The sequence below is a fragment of the Podarcis cretensis genome (genome assembly GCF_951804945.1).
Source record: "Podarcis cretensis genome assembly, chromosome: 6".
Classification (NCBI taxonomy): Eukaryota; Metazoa; Chordata; class Lepidosauria; order Squamata; family Lacertidae; genus Podarcis; species Podarcis cretensis.
The window spans coordinates 81,933,869-81,945,242 of NC_137175.1; the positions used below are offsets into that span (position 1 = coordinate 81,933,869).

Genomic DNA, 11,374 nt, shown 5'->3' on the forward strand with positions numbered 1-11,374 from the left:
TTTATTCAATTATTTTCAAAAAGAAAATATGCCACTGTTTAGCTAAGACATTTCCAGAGTAGTTAACAGTATTATAATTAAATATGATGTAATAAAAGAAATTCAAACAAAACAGGAAACAACCAGACAAAACAATCACAGCAGAGATATGGAGGAGGGGAACCTGGTAAACAAAAACAAAATGGAGGAAAGCCGAATCAATCAATTAAAATCATCTAACTGACACGCTAAAATGCTGTACTTTGCCTACTCTATGCATACAGTATTGGAAGCTTAGATCTGAATTGACTTTGTCCTTATGAACTTAAGGGGACACACTTGCAACTCAGATAAGGCCTGTCTTCAAAATCCCTCAATTGGTTCCATTTCTTGGTCACAATAGTGAGTGACTGAATGCACGACAAAAAAGGCAGAGATCATTCTCTCATACCAACGTACCTCCCTTGATTCAGTGCTTCCTTTCCTACCTCAGCAACCAGCATCTGACTCCAGACGCTGTCTTAGTTCCTGGCAGGCCCAAAAAGGATGCTTTCCCTGTAAGTCAAGATCTAATTTAGTCTCTTTGGAAATGTTACATGGCCATTTAATGATGCAGAGGAGGGAAACAGAAATACTAACAAGATATTCATTTCCTCTGTTTTTTTCTGATCTAATCTAGCCGTCAGGAAATATGGAAAATCATGGTAATGTGTGGGTTTTGCTGTTTGTATTCCAAACATCACACGCTTCTCAGCTTTGTTTTTTAGCATGGTACAGATGAGGTAACCCACACAATAACAACCATTGGATACAGCCCTATATTTCTTACCATGCAGATTGATTTGTCTGTTATTGAGCGAACTCAGGATCAATTGACCGTGGTTGGAATGGAACATACAGCCTTTGATTTGGAACTTTAATTCCTCTTATGCTCTATACCAAGGGTAGCCTATGAAAATTGCCTCTTGAATATGCTGGGCTTAGGCTGCTAAGGGCTATGTAGATCATTATTTCCACTTTGGAATCAATCCAGAACGCAACAGGGAACCAAGGCAGCCACTGAAATGACACTTTCCCACCTAGGCTTGTAGTAAAAATTTGAGTAAGACTTCATTGGAGAAAAATGTTACAGTAGAAGGAGTCCCAAGACTGCCCATTCTTGTGTGGACAAACATAAAGGGGAAAGGGGAAAACTTGCTGCAACAAGTCTGGAGAGAGGAGATAGACCCAGACATTTAGAGGCACTCTCTGATATCTCCCAAGCTTCATCGCTGAAACGGGGGGGGGGGGGGAGGGTGTTACTTTATTTGAGCTAAAATTCAGTAGCAGGAAGGGAGTAACTTCTTGTTTGGTATTTTTAAAAGCTTATTATTCTCAACAGAGCAAGGGAGAACAACAAAAATAAGCAGGCTTATGTGCTCTGATTCCTTCACTGGATCAAGACCCATGGTCTCAGATGTGGATCCAGTTGCTCCACTTGCATGGTGCAAGTTGCATTCCAAGGGAAAGGGATCTAATGTGATCTCCATCCATGCGATATAGATCTCCATCCAGTCTCAGAGATTTGCATGTGCCAGTTCAGAACCGTCTGCAGTATTTTGATGGTTAGTGAACTAGGCAACACATCTGTAAGTATGGCCTCATCAACACATGAACAGTATATTTGATGGTGGCATCACAAGACTGAACGAACCTGGGAGACGTTTTCACCAGAACACTTCACAATCTAGTTTTCTCTAAAGATCTGTAATTTCTTAGGTGGTAAAATGTCTGAAGTTTGCCAGGCTCAAGAGAGCTCAAAGGGGCTGAGATTAGGCCCATTGCAACCCTCTAATCAGTGTTTTCAAATGACTGTTTCCTAATAAATTTAATGTTGTGGGGTTGTTTTAAAGACGGAGATAATCTCCTCGAGGGATAAGTATGTTACTTCAGTGGTCCCTTTGCATCTGTTTAAGTTATCAAGTCCTCGTGTTTTTATGCCTAAGTCCATTTTTTGCCCATATGTCCACCCACCCATCCCATTCATGAAGAGTTCGGAGTTGTGGATTTGGCAAATCCAACAGCCAGTTCTGTTGTTCTAATTCATAAGGATGCCGATGGACCTATGGGATATGACCAGCAATTTGAAGAAAAACCACAGGAGGTTTCTCTTTGGTTGATTTATGGCAACCTGTCATGATTACGATACATACACAGAATGACTGCGATATATACCAGAGTCAAGTGATGCTTCTAGAAGCGAAGAAAAAATGTTTGAAAGAAGGGTTTTATCAGTGTTTGGCCAAAAGGCAAAGGATTGGTTAAATCATAACTTGAATCACAGAGGCCCAGATTCAACTGTAAACTGGAGAGCTAGTGTTTCCACCCAATCTCCTTCCCTTGAGTGCCCCCTATGCCTCCCCCAAATGCACTCTGGAGGGTCAGTAGAACCCCCAAAACAGCATGTGGGGCAGTGGAAAGAGAGGGGGGATTGGTCTGTTGGGCAAGCAGAAATACTTGAGCTAATGAAAGAATCAGAAGAGTGCAATGTGTTCCGCCCACAGTGTTTATTTTAGTCACCAGCTAGTTCCTTATTTCAATGGAGCACTGATTCCAACTCATCTCTGGGCAGCCACATAGGCCACGTTCACAGGCACTGAAATCCTACCACATGCAGACAGTTGTGTAAAGAAAGTAACATCAAATCTGATGGACCGCACAGCTTTCTACTAGTGATTTGTGTAAGAGTTGCCTTTTAAAAATGTGCCTGAAAAGAAGCTTTTCATGGTCAGCGGCATCTATAGAGGGGAGCCTGGTCAATTTTTAAGAAGAGAAGAGTTTTGAAATGAATTAGGGCAGTGGCAGCATAAATGAAATCAGAATAAAACTGTCTGCTTAAAGCAACTTGTCAAAAGGCACAAATATAGGAGTGCAAAAAGCCAGCCCTGCCAGGTAGCTTGCTACAGATGACATCACAAGAAGGAAGGGAATAGGTGAAGGCAGAGGTTGGCATCTGAATGGCACAGGAAGACTTTTTAAACTACTGGTGCTAATGAGGGCTCATTGCTGGGTTCTGTGTTGGGTATCAAAGAACCTTGGAGAACCACTATGTTGAGCAACATGGGCAAATAAGAGAAGATGTGGAGATCATTCGAGGTGGAGAATTATCAGGGTAATATATTTTATTGAGCCACATTATCAAAGCACTCAACATGCTGGACATCAGAACTCATTGGATGGCAGCTAAATCAAACATTTGCACGATAAAACAAACTGGCACGTTATTGATAAACAGATGCCAACTCAGTCCAAAGAGGTGTGCTCTGGTGGATGATCACTCCTCAAGATGGGAGTCTCCCCAAGTTCACCCAGTGTCCAGCAAAATAAATCCAAAGAAGAATTTGACTGATAAATAAGAACTGACTATGACTAAAAGCATTCTTACACATTTGTCCTTAATGATGACATAGTTAGATTCGGTAGTCTATTTAGAACAACATCATATATTTTCCACCTTCAAAGTAAGCTCTATTATTAATTGAAGAACCTATCCATTCTTAAGGAAATCAGCCCTGAGTGCTCACTGGAAGGACAGATCGTGAAGCTGAGGCTCCAGTACTTTGGCCACCTCATGGGAAGAGAAGATTCCCTGGAAAAGACCCTGATGTTGGGAAAGATGGAGGGCACAAGGAGAAGAGGACGACAGAGGACGAGATGGTTGGACAGTGTTTTCGAAGCTACAAACATGAGTCTGACCAAACTGCGGGAGGCAGTGGAAGACAGGAGTGCCTGGCGTGCTCTGGTCCATGGGGTCACGAAGAGTCGGACACAACTAAACAACAACAGGGCAATAAAAGCACGGAGATACAAAACATAGCTGGATATAATTCATGTGGGGAAAAAGAGATGCAGAGACAAATTCCCCAAGTGTTAAATCACTTTCGGTTGTAGGGGTCATTGTACATATTATGCTTTAGTTGCTTTACATTACCTGTTTTAGACAAAAAAAAGATGGGATGCAAAATTATACAAAACAAAATACTCTGGAGCACAAACAAACTTACACTGAGGACCTGTCACAACCGTTGCACTTGGAACAAAGGGAGCAAACCCAATGGAATTAATTGTCCTAAATTAGTCTTGTGCATTACTTTTAATGGGTCTGCTCTGAGTAGGACTAATGTTGCATACAATCCACAGGAAGCTATCTTCCGCCAAATCAATCTGGTATAAGTTTAGTACTGTCTACTCTAGCTGAGAGTGGCTCTCCAGGGTCAGACATTAGATACACACCATAAATTTAAAGTACATCCAAAGCACATTTAAAGGAGATTATTTGCCCCAAAGAATCTTGGAAACTGTAGTCTACCCCACACAGAGATAAAATTCCCCTGCATTAACGAACTACAGTTCCCAATATTATTTAAGGGGAAGCCATGTACTTTAAATGTATGCTGGATGTGCTTTAAAAGCATGGTGTGGATCTCCCCTCCGTCTAAGGTCTTCCTCATCACTTTCTACCCAGTCCTTCTAATGGAGATACCAGGGAATGAACCTGGGACTTTCTGCAGGCAAGGCATCTTCTCTACCTCCCATATACCTGTAAAAGTCTCTGCATTTACATATTAAGCACAGGGATAAACTACTCTCTGATTTACACTAGTTTTAACTGCCAATAATAATAATAATAATAATAGTAATAATTTATTTATACCCTGACCATCTGGCTGGGTTTCCCCAGTCACTCTGGGCAGCTTCTAACCGAATATTAAATACAATACAGCATCAGACATTAAAAACTTCCCTAAACAGGGCCGCCTTCAGTTGTCTTTTAAAAGTAAAATAGTTGTTTATTGCCTTGACATCTGCTGGGAGGGCATTCCACAGGGCAGGTGCCACTACCGAGAAGGCCCTCTGCCTGGTTCCCTGTAACCTCACTTCTCACAGTGAGGGAACCACCAGAAGGCCCTTGGAACTGGACCTCAGTGTCCGGACTGAACGATGAAGGTGGAGGCACTCCTTCAGCTATACAGGACCGAGGCCGTTTAGGGCTTTAGAGGTCAGCACCAACACTTTGAATTGTGCTCGGAAATGTACTGGGAGCCAATGGTTTTCTTAAAAGGATCCTAAGGACTGTAGTTTGGTTTGCCAAGAATGGTGTGTTAGAGGTCCCTAACAACGTCCCACCACTTCTAAACTTCAGTTCACAGGGTTTTCGAAGAAGAAAATGACCAGATTAAGTGTTTAGTGTAGATTTGTCTCTTGTATTTTTCACACGTTGTTCTTTAAAGAAGAAATACATTAAGCCACTTTGAACATTCCAGTTTTAGTGGAGACACCATGCAGCTGCTGTAGTTCTACAGTGTGCATGCCCTAAAACTGTACAGTGGGAATCAGCACTGTGTCTGCCTTCACCCCTACTGCTTACTGCTCTGCTTGCTGTATAGTAAATGGAAGCAAATAATGCAGATATTGACCAATTAATCCTTCCAAATCACTTTCTAAAGATAAAAGTATCACATAAAAGCTAAGCATTATGAACTAAGACAGGGCTAATGCTGGGATTGAAAATGTCGATTTTCATCATCTGTACCCTAGGTAATCCTGGGATTTATAACACAGATGTGTGAGGTCTGGGGTTTTTTTTTTTAAAAAAAGAGGAACATAATTGAGGGGAAATAGAGATGGAATAAAGTAAGTTCCTTTCCACTGGTTCACAAGAAAATGAGAGAGAGAGAGAGAGAGAGAGAGAGAGAGAGAGAGAGAGAGAGAGAGACGGAGCACACAAAGCCATTGCAATTTGTCTCACTTCCTAAAACCACTAGTTTTATTAGTAGCTATGGGATGTCCTCTAGATGTAAGGAAGAGCCTGAGTTATGAATGATCTCTTGCTCTTAGCTCCAGTGAAGGGAGAAATCAGCAGCTTCAGAGAAAGTAAGATAACCAAATAGGGGGAAGTTAGGATGAAATTGGACAACATTTAAATGCATGTAACAGACCAAAGAACTTTTTTAAAAAAATAAAAAAGAGAGAGAAACTGAGGTGGCAGGGCAGGAATGGGGAAGTGATGAGTGTTTGGCCCATTTTCCACCCACTGCTCCTCTGCTTCAGATCCGTTGTCGGGTTCCAAACACATCTTGGCAAGCACACATTTAGGAGAATAATAGGAAGAGAGAGGAGGAGGAGGAGGAGGAAGTGTGGCAATTCCACTGCAAAAGCATGCAGTTAGCCCAGGAGGCTGGAGAAAATGCTAGTTGGAAAGATGTTTATACACATCTTGCTGTTAATCGTTCATTTGCCCCACACGTTTTGTCCAACACTTTTCAATGTGTTTCCCTGTCACTTTCCTAACTGCAAAACGTCCAGTGGGGTTTTTGTTGTTATTGTTTCAAGTGGTTTGGTGGTGCTAGGGTGACAGCTTGCTTTAAATCACTTTAATTTCACACAACTAGAATTACAGTACATGCCTGAATCCCCCCGCAAATTAGTGACACTCTGGAGGCACTCTGCCTTTTTGGGTAACAGGGGTCACAAAGATACTTGACCTATACATACTGAGCTATACCATTGAGATTGTAGACGGGAGGAGCTCACCAGATTGAATGTTCCTCCATACAAAGACCATAAATAAAGTTTAATTCTGTAAGCTTCTCTGGGCATATTTATACTGAAGGACAATGTATGTCTGCATAAAATATATGTATGTCGGGGTGAAGCTAGGTAAAAACACAATTTAAAAAGCTAAAAGATTTGCACAAAAAAGAACTTCACCTGGCACTGGGTGGTGGGGGAGAGAAAGAATCCATGCCAGATGATCATCCCTGAAGAAAGTATTCCAAAGTTGGGGAGCCATAACTGAGAAGGCACAAAACCATGAAAAGGAGGAGAAGGTTGGAATAAATAAAAAGAGAAAAAATTCTTAAATGTTTCATTTGGCAAAAGAGGAAGCCAATAAGGAGAATTGCCTCGCGAGTTCCCAGAGCCCTGGGTCTGAGGTTTTTCACCACTGGTGTATAGGACTGCAGCTTTAGTTATTTCAGTGCTTTTTGTATAATAAATACAGTTATTATTAAATCTATGCTTTCAGGCATTAATCTGCATCAAAATTTGCATTTGAAGAGTGTTTTCTGGAGGCATATCTCGAATTAATCCCCATTGTCCTACAGGACTCAAATTATGCCAAAGCTATGCTCAATAAATACATAAATACATTCTGGCATCCATGATTTACCTGGTGAGATTCTGAAGGAGCTGCTGTTGGAACTGTTAATGGATGGAAATTTCAGAACAAAAGTGGTTTTAGATACAAACTGAGGCTGATTTACATGAGATTATTCAGCATTGTTGAAAGAATGCTAACAAATTTACCCCCACACAGCAATTCAAATGCATGCAGTGCTTTCCATAACTCAAAAAACTGTCTCAGGTAGAAAGATAGAGGTAAAAACAGACATGATAAAGTGATCGCAACAGTAAGGCTCTGTACAAAACAAACATTTAAAGCACATTCCACCTCCACCCTCCAAATAATCCTGGGAATTATAGTTCACTCCTATCAGATCTACAATTCCCAGCACCCTTAACAAACTACATTTCCCAGGACACTTTGTGGGAGAATGTCCTTTAAATATGTGTTGTATGTGCAGTTTAAGAGCCTTGCATTGCAACTTGCATTACAAATGTAATATGGATCTGTTCCTAGTCTTACATCTTCCCTTGTTGGTTATATGGGATGTCTCTCTCTCTCTCTCTCTCTCCCTCTCTCTCTCTCTCTCTCTTATTTTAACAATGCAGCATATGTGGGTTTATATGTTCATTCTTCACCTTACCTCTTCCCCTCCAAAAAAACCTACAATGCAAAACAGATGTATATGAGAAGTGGGTTGGAGATGTGGCAGACAGTAGCCAGTAGGAACTATACAGCTGCACCATGCTGAAACCCTGCAGAACCATTTTTGTTTGTTTACAAGAGCTTGTCCCAAAGCAAGGGGGAGTGTACATTTTCTTAGGAAACACCACCATTGTGTCTGTGTTCCCTCAGAAGTTTATTTGTCATGCCAAACCAGCTAGAACTAGATCTGAGTGCTGATGAAGTCAGTCCATTACATTTCCTGTTTCCCATCCCACTTACAGCCCAGCTTCGTGACATCATTATGGATTTATTTTTCAGACAGCCTGAATACAATCTCCTGTTTGCAAGGAGGATGACAAAGGCTACAGATCTCCCCCAAGGCTAAGATCCACATTTTTCAGTGACTCCTTGACAACAGAAATAATTGCTTTTCATTTTAGGAGCATATGGTGGGATGGAGGCACAGCTGGTTCACTTGCTATTTCCAAGTTTTGGGGAAAGGAGGAGGTGGAGAAGTAATATTCCATTCCTATTATTTGTCATGATCCCAGCCTCCAGCAGGGCTCTGAACCCAGACTCTAAGCTGGAGAGACGGTGCATGACTATGGTCTTGCAAGTTCACCTGCAGGGAGGCCTAGTACTGCTAACAATAGTAAAGGTAAAGGTAAAGGTACCCCTGCCCGTACGGGCCAGTCTTGACAGACTCTGGGGTTGTGCGCCCATCTCACTTAAGAGGCCAGGGGCCAGCGCTGTCCGGAGACACTTCCGGGTCACGTGGCCAGCGTGACATCGCTGCTCTGGCCAGAGCCAGAGCCAGAGCCGCACACGGAAACGCCGTTTACCTTCCCGCTGGTAAGCGGTCCCTATTTATCTACTTGCACCCGGAGGTGCTTTCGAACTGCTAGGTTGGCAGGCGCTGGGACCGAGCAGCGGGAGTGCACCCCGCCGCAGGGATTCGAACCGCCGACCTTTCGATCGGCAAGCCCTAGGCGCTGAGGCTTTAACCCACAGCGCCACCTGCGTCCCTTGCTAACAATAGTACCCAGTGCTTTTTGGGTGAGGGGGTTTAAAAAATGAGGTTCCACTACCCAAAATATTGATAAAAGTCCTGTGGGTGCCAGCACAAAATGGCTGCCAAAGGCAGCAAAAAGAAGTGCCGGTACCAGTGAATACTGTCACAAAATAAGCAATGCGAGTATTCAAAAAATACCAGTCAGTACTGATTAAAGACCTAGTAACAGAGACCATCTTTGTAGTCGCCTGAATCCCTTGAGGAACAGCACACCATATATCCAAAGCTTCATTATCTCCCTGCTTTCTTACCACAAATGCCAATGGATCCATCAAGATTCTACAGGACAGTGACATGTGGGGGCCCCTCAGACTGGCACTGCTTTCAGGTGGGATTCAATCACACCCTACCAAAGTCAGTTAAAGCTGGTATGGAGCTCTTGGGAGGGGCTGTGCGTCTCATGTAGCCACCAATCAGCTGTGCAGCAGATGCATGAATAAGGAAAGCCAAGCATGAATGACTGCCTCTCATCATCTGTGTGATGGGCTATTTACTACAAACAACATTAACATTCATCAATTTTTGGAGCAGCTAGAAAGCGGAGTTCCTGCCACGCTTACTGAAAAGTTTTGACCACCTTGGACCACTTTGTGTTTTGTTTTTGAATTACATTTTTAAAGGGTGCAGAATTTTGCTTTAAAAATCCGCGCTGTCATTCAAAGTAATGGAGTTACCAGTTTACTTGTATGGAAACAAACTGGACTAAGGCCATTCCATTAATCCTCTAAAGAGGGAACATATTAAAAGAGATTGGAAAATTCTAGTTCTGGAGACCTTGACAACACCATCCTAAAACCATCCAAGAGCCTTGCAAGGGATGCTTGCCTATTCACCCTTCCTTGCAAAGTGAGACGAGAGTTTTTAAAAAAGAAAAAGTCAAGGGAGTCGTTATTCCTCATCCACCTTCCCTTCTGGTCTTGCTTTTAATAGTAGCCTGACACAAATAAATTAAGCATGTTAAGGTTTTCCTGACATGGGGATAAAGGGATGAGAAAAATTTCACCTGCTGAGTTTTTCAGACCAGGCGGGAAGAGGATTAGAAACAAAAATAGCCACACTTGATGACACTGGGATCAGTTGTGACCGAGAGGCAGAGGGGATAAATGGGCTGAAATGTGATCCTGCCTGGTCCCTAGAAGTATTGGACATGTCTTTTATGGCCTCCTTTCTCATCGGCTACTGGATTCTTCTACTGAAGTTACCAGCATACATTCATGTATGGCTTATTTCACTGAAGGCAATGCTATGCTTGACTTAAAAAAAAAAAAGTTGGAGGGTTCATTTTACAGCTTCTACTAACCATTTTTGTAAAGGATTCCTTTTCTATACTTCTACAGATTTTTTTGTTGCGGGGTGGGTGGGTGTGTGTGTGTGTGTGTGTGTGTGAGAGAGAGAGAGAGAGAGAGAGAGAGAGAGAGAGAGAGAGAGAGAGAAGACACATACCCTATGTTTTGACAATAAATGTCTGTTTCTGCATAGGATTCATGTGTGTTCAAACATACATTTATATACAAGGGACATCAAAATGTACATGTATTTGATTTATTTCATAAAATTTATATAGCACTTGGTTGTGGGGTGGGAGGGAACCCTCAAAGTAGTTTAGGTAGGCAAGTATGCATATATATGTGTATATGGTCAGTAGGAAAGTGAAAGAATTATCATCTCCCAAAGGGCTGCCTCCAAAATCTTCCTGAATCCAAGACCCAGCCAGTCAGATTCTCACTGACCTCACCATGATTCCTGCTCAGCAGAGGATATTTCCTTACCTGGATTTTCTGAAGAAGTTGTGTTCATCAGGCCTCTGAATATTGCCTTGATTTCTAGTTCCTTCTTGGAGACCAGGGGGTGGACTGCAGCACATCTTGAAGAGGTTGCAAAGCCTTGTCAACCTAGGACAGAATGGAAGGAAAGTGAGAAACTGGCTTGTAGTGTCTGCACTGAACTTTGGGGGCCTTGACACCTCCAGGATATGCTTTCATGAGTATCTTGTGGACAGAAATAGGACCCAAAAGGAAGATTTTGCAAAAGACCCTCCAAAACACTGAGGATCACCTTTCTGTAATTACACCCACAAAGGAAACAGGCAATCATGCATTTAAAATGGTCCTAACTAATGGTATTAATACTCTTAGTATTCACTTTTATAGCTTCTGGTGGATTGTGCTGCTTTATTTTTTGTTTCTGAAAAAATTCTAGGCCGCCCTTCGTTCAGTGGATTCTAGTACAGTTTCCAAGTATAACAATACAATATATAACATCTTCTTCTCCAGTATTTCACTGTATATGCTCCAAAAACCTTGCACCTAACTGACTGTGTACTCCTCCCTCTGACTGTGTACTCCTCCCTCTAGCAAGACATACAGAGTAGTTTCTGCTGACCCAATGAAGAAGCAAGAATCTCAAAAGCAAAGGACTAGACCAGGGGTGGGCAACCTAAGGCCCATGAGCCACAAGCGGCCACAAGCGGCCCATGGGGGTCATTTAACTGG

General features: G+C 42.3%; 1 protein-coding gene and 1 long non-coding RNA gene across 2 annotated transcripts in view; one reads left to right on the forward strand and one right to left on the reverse strand.

Moving 5' to 3' along the window:
• VAV3 (vav guanine nucleotide exchange factor 3) overlaps nucleotides 1-11,071 on the reverse strand; it is a 211,205-nt gene extending 200,134 nt beyond the window's left edge. Inside the window, exon 1 of the mRNA XM_079981280.1 lies at nucleotides 10,652-11,071. The gene's annotated coding sequence lies outside the window, so the exon portion shown is untranslated. The remainder of the gene's footprint in view (nucleotides 1-10,651) is intronic.
• Nucleotides 1-11,150, forward strand: part of LOC307218986 — a 36,951-nt gene extending 25,801 nt beyond the window's left edge. The window contains exon 2 of the long non-coding RNA XR_013840226.1: nucleotides 10,557-11,150. This is a non-coding gene — a long non-coding RNA (uncharacterized lncRNA). The remainder of the gene's footprint in view (nucleotides 1-10,556) is intronic.
• The last annotated feature ends 224 nt before the right edge of the window (nucleotides 11,151-11,374 follow it).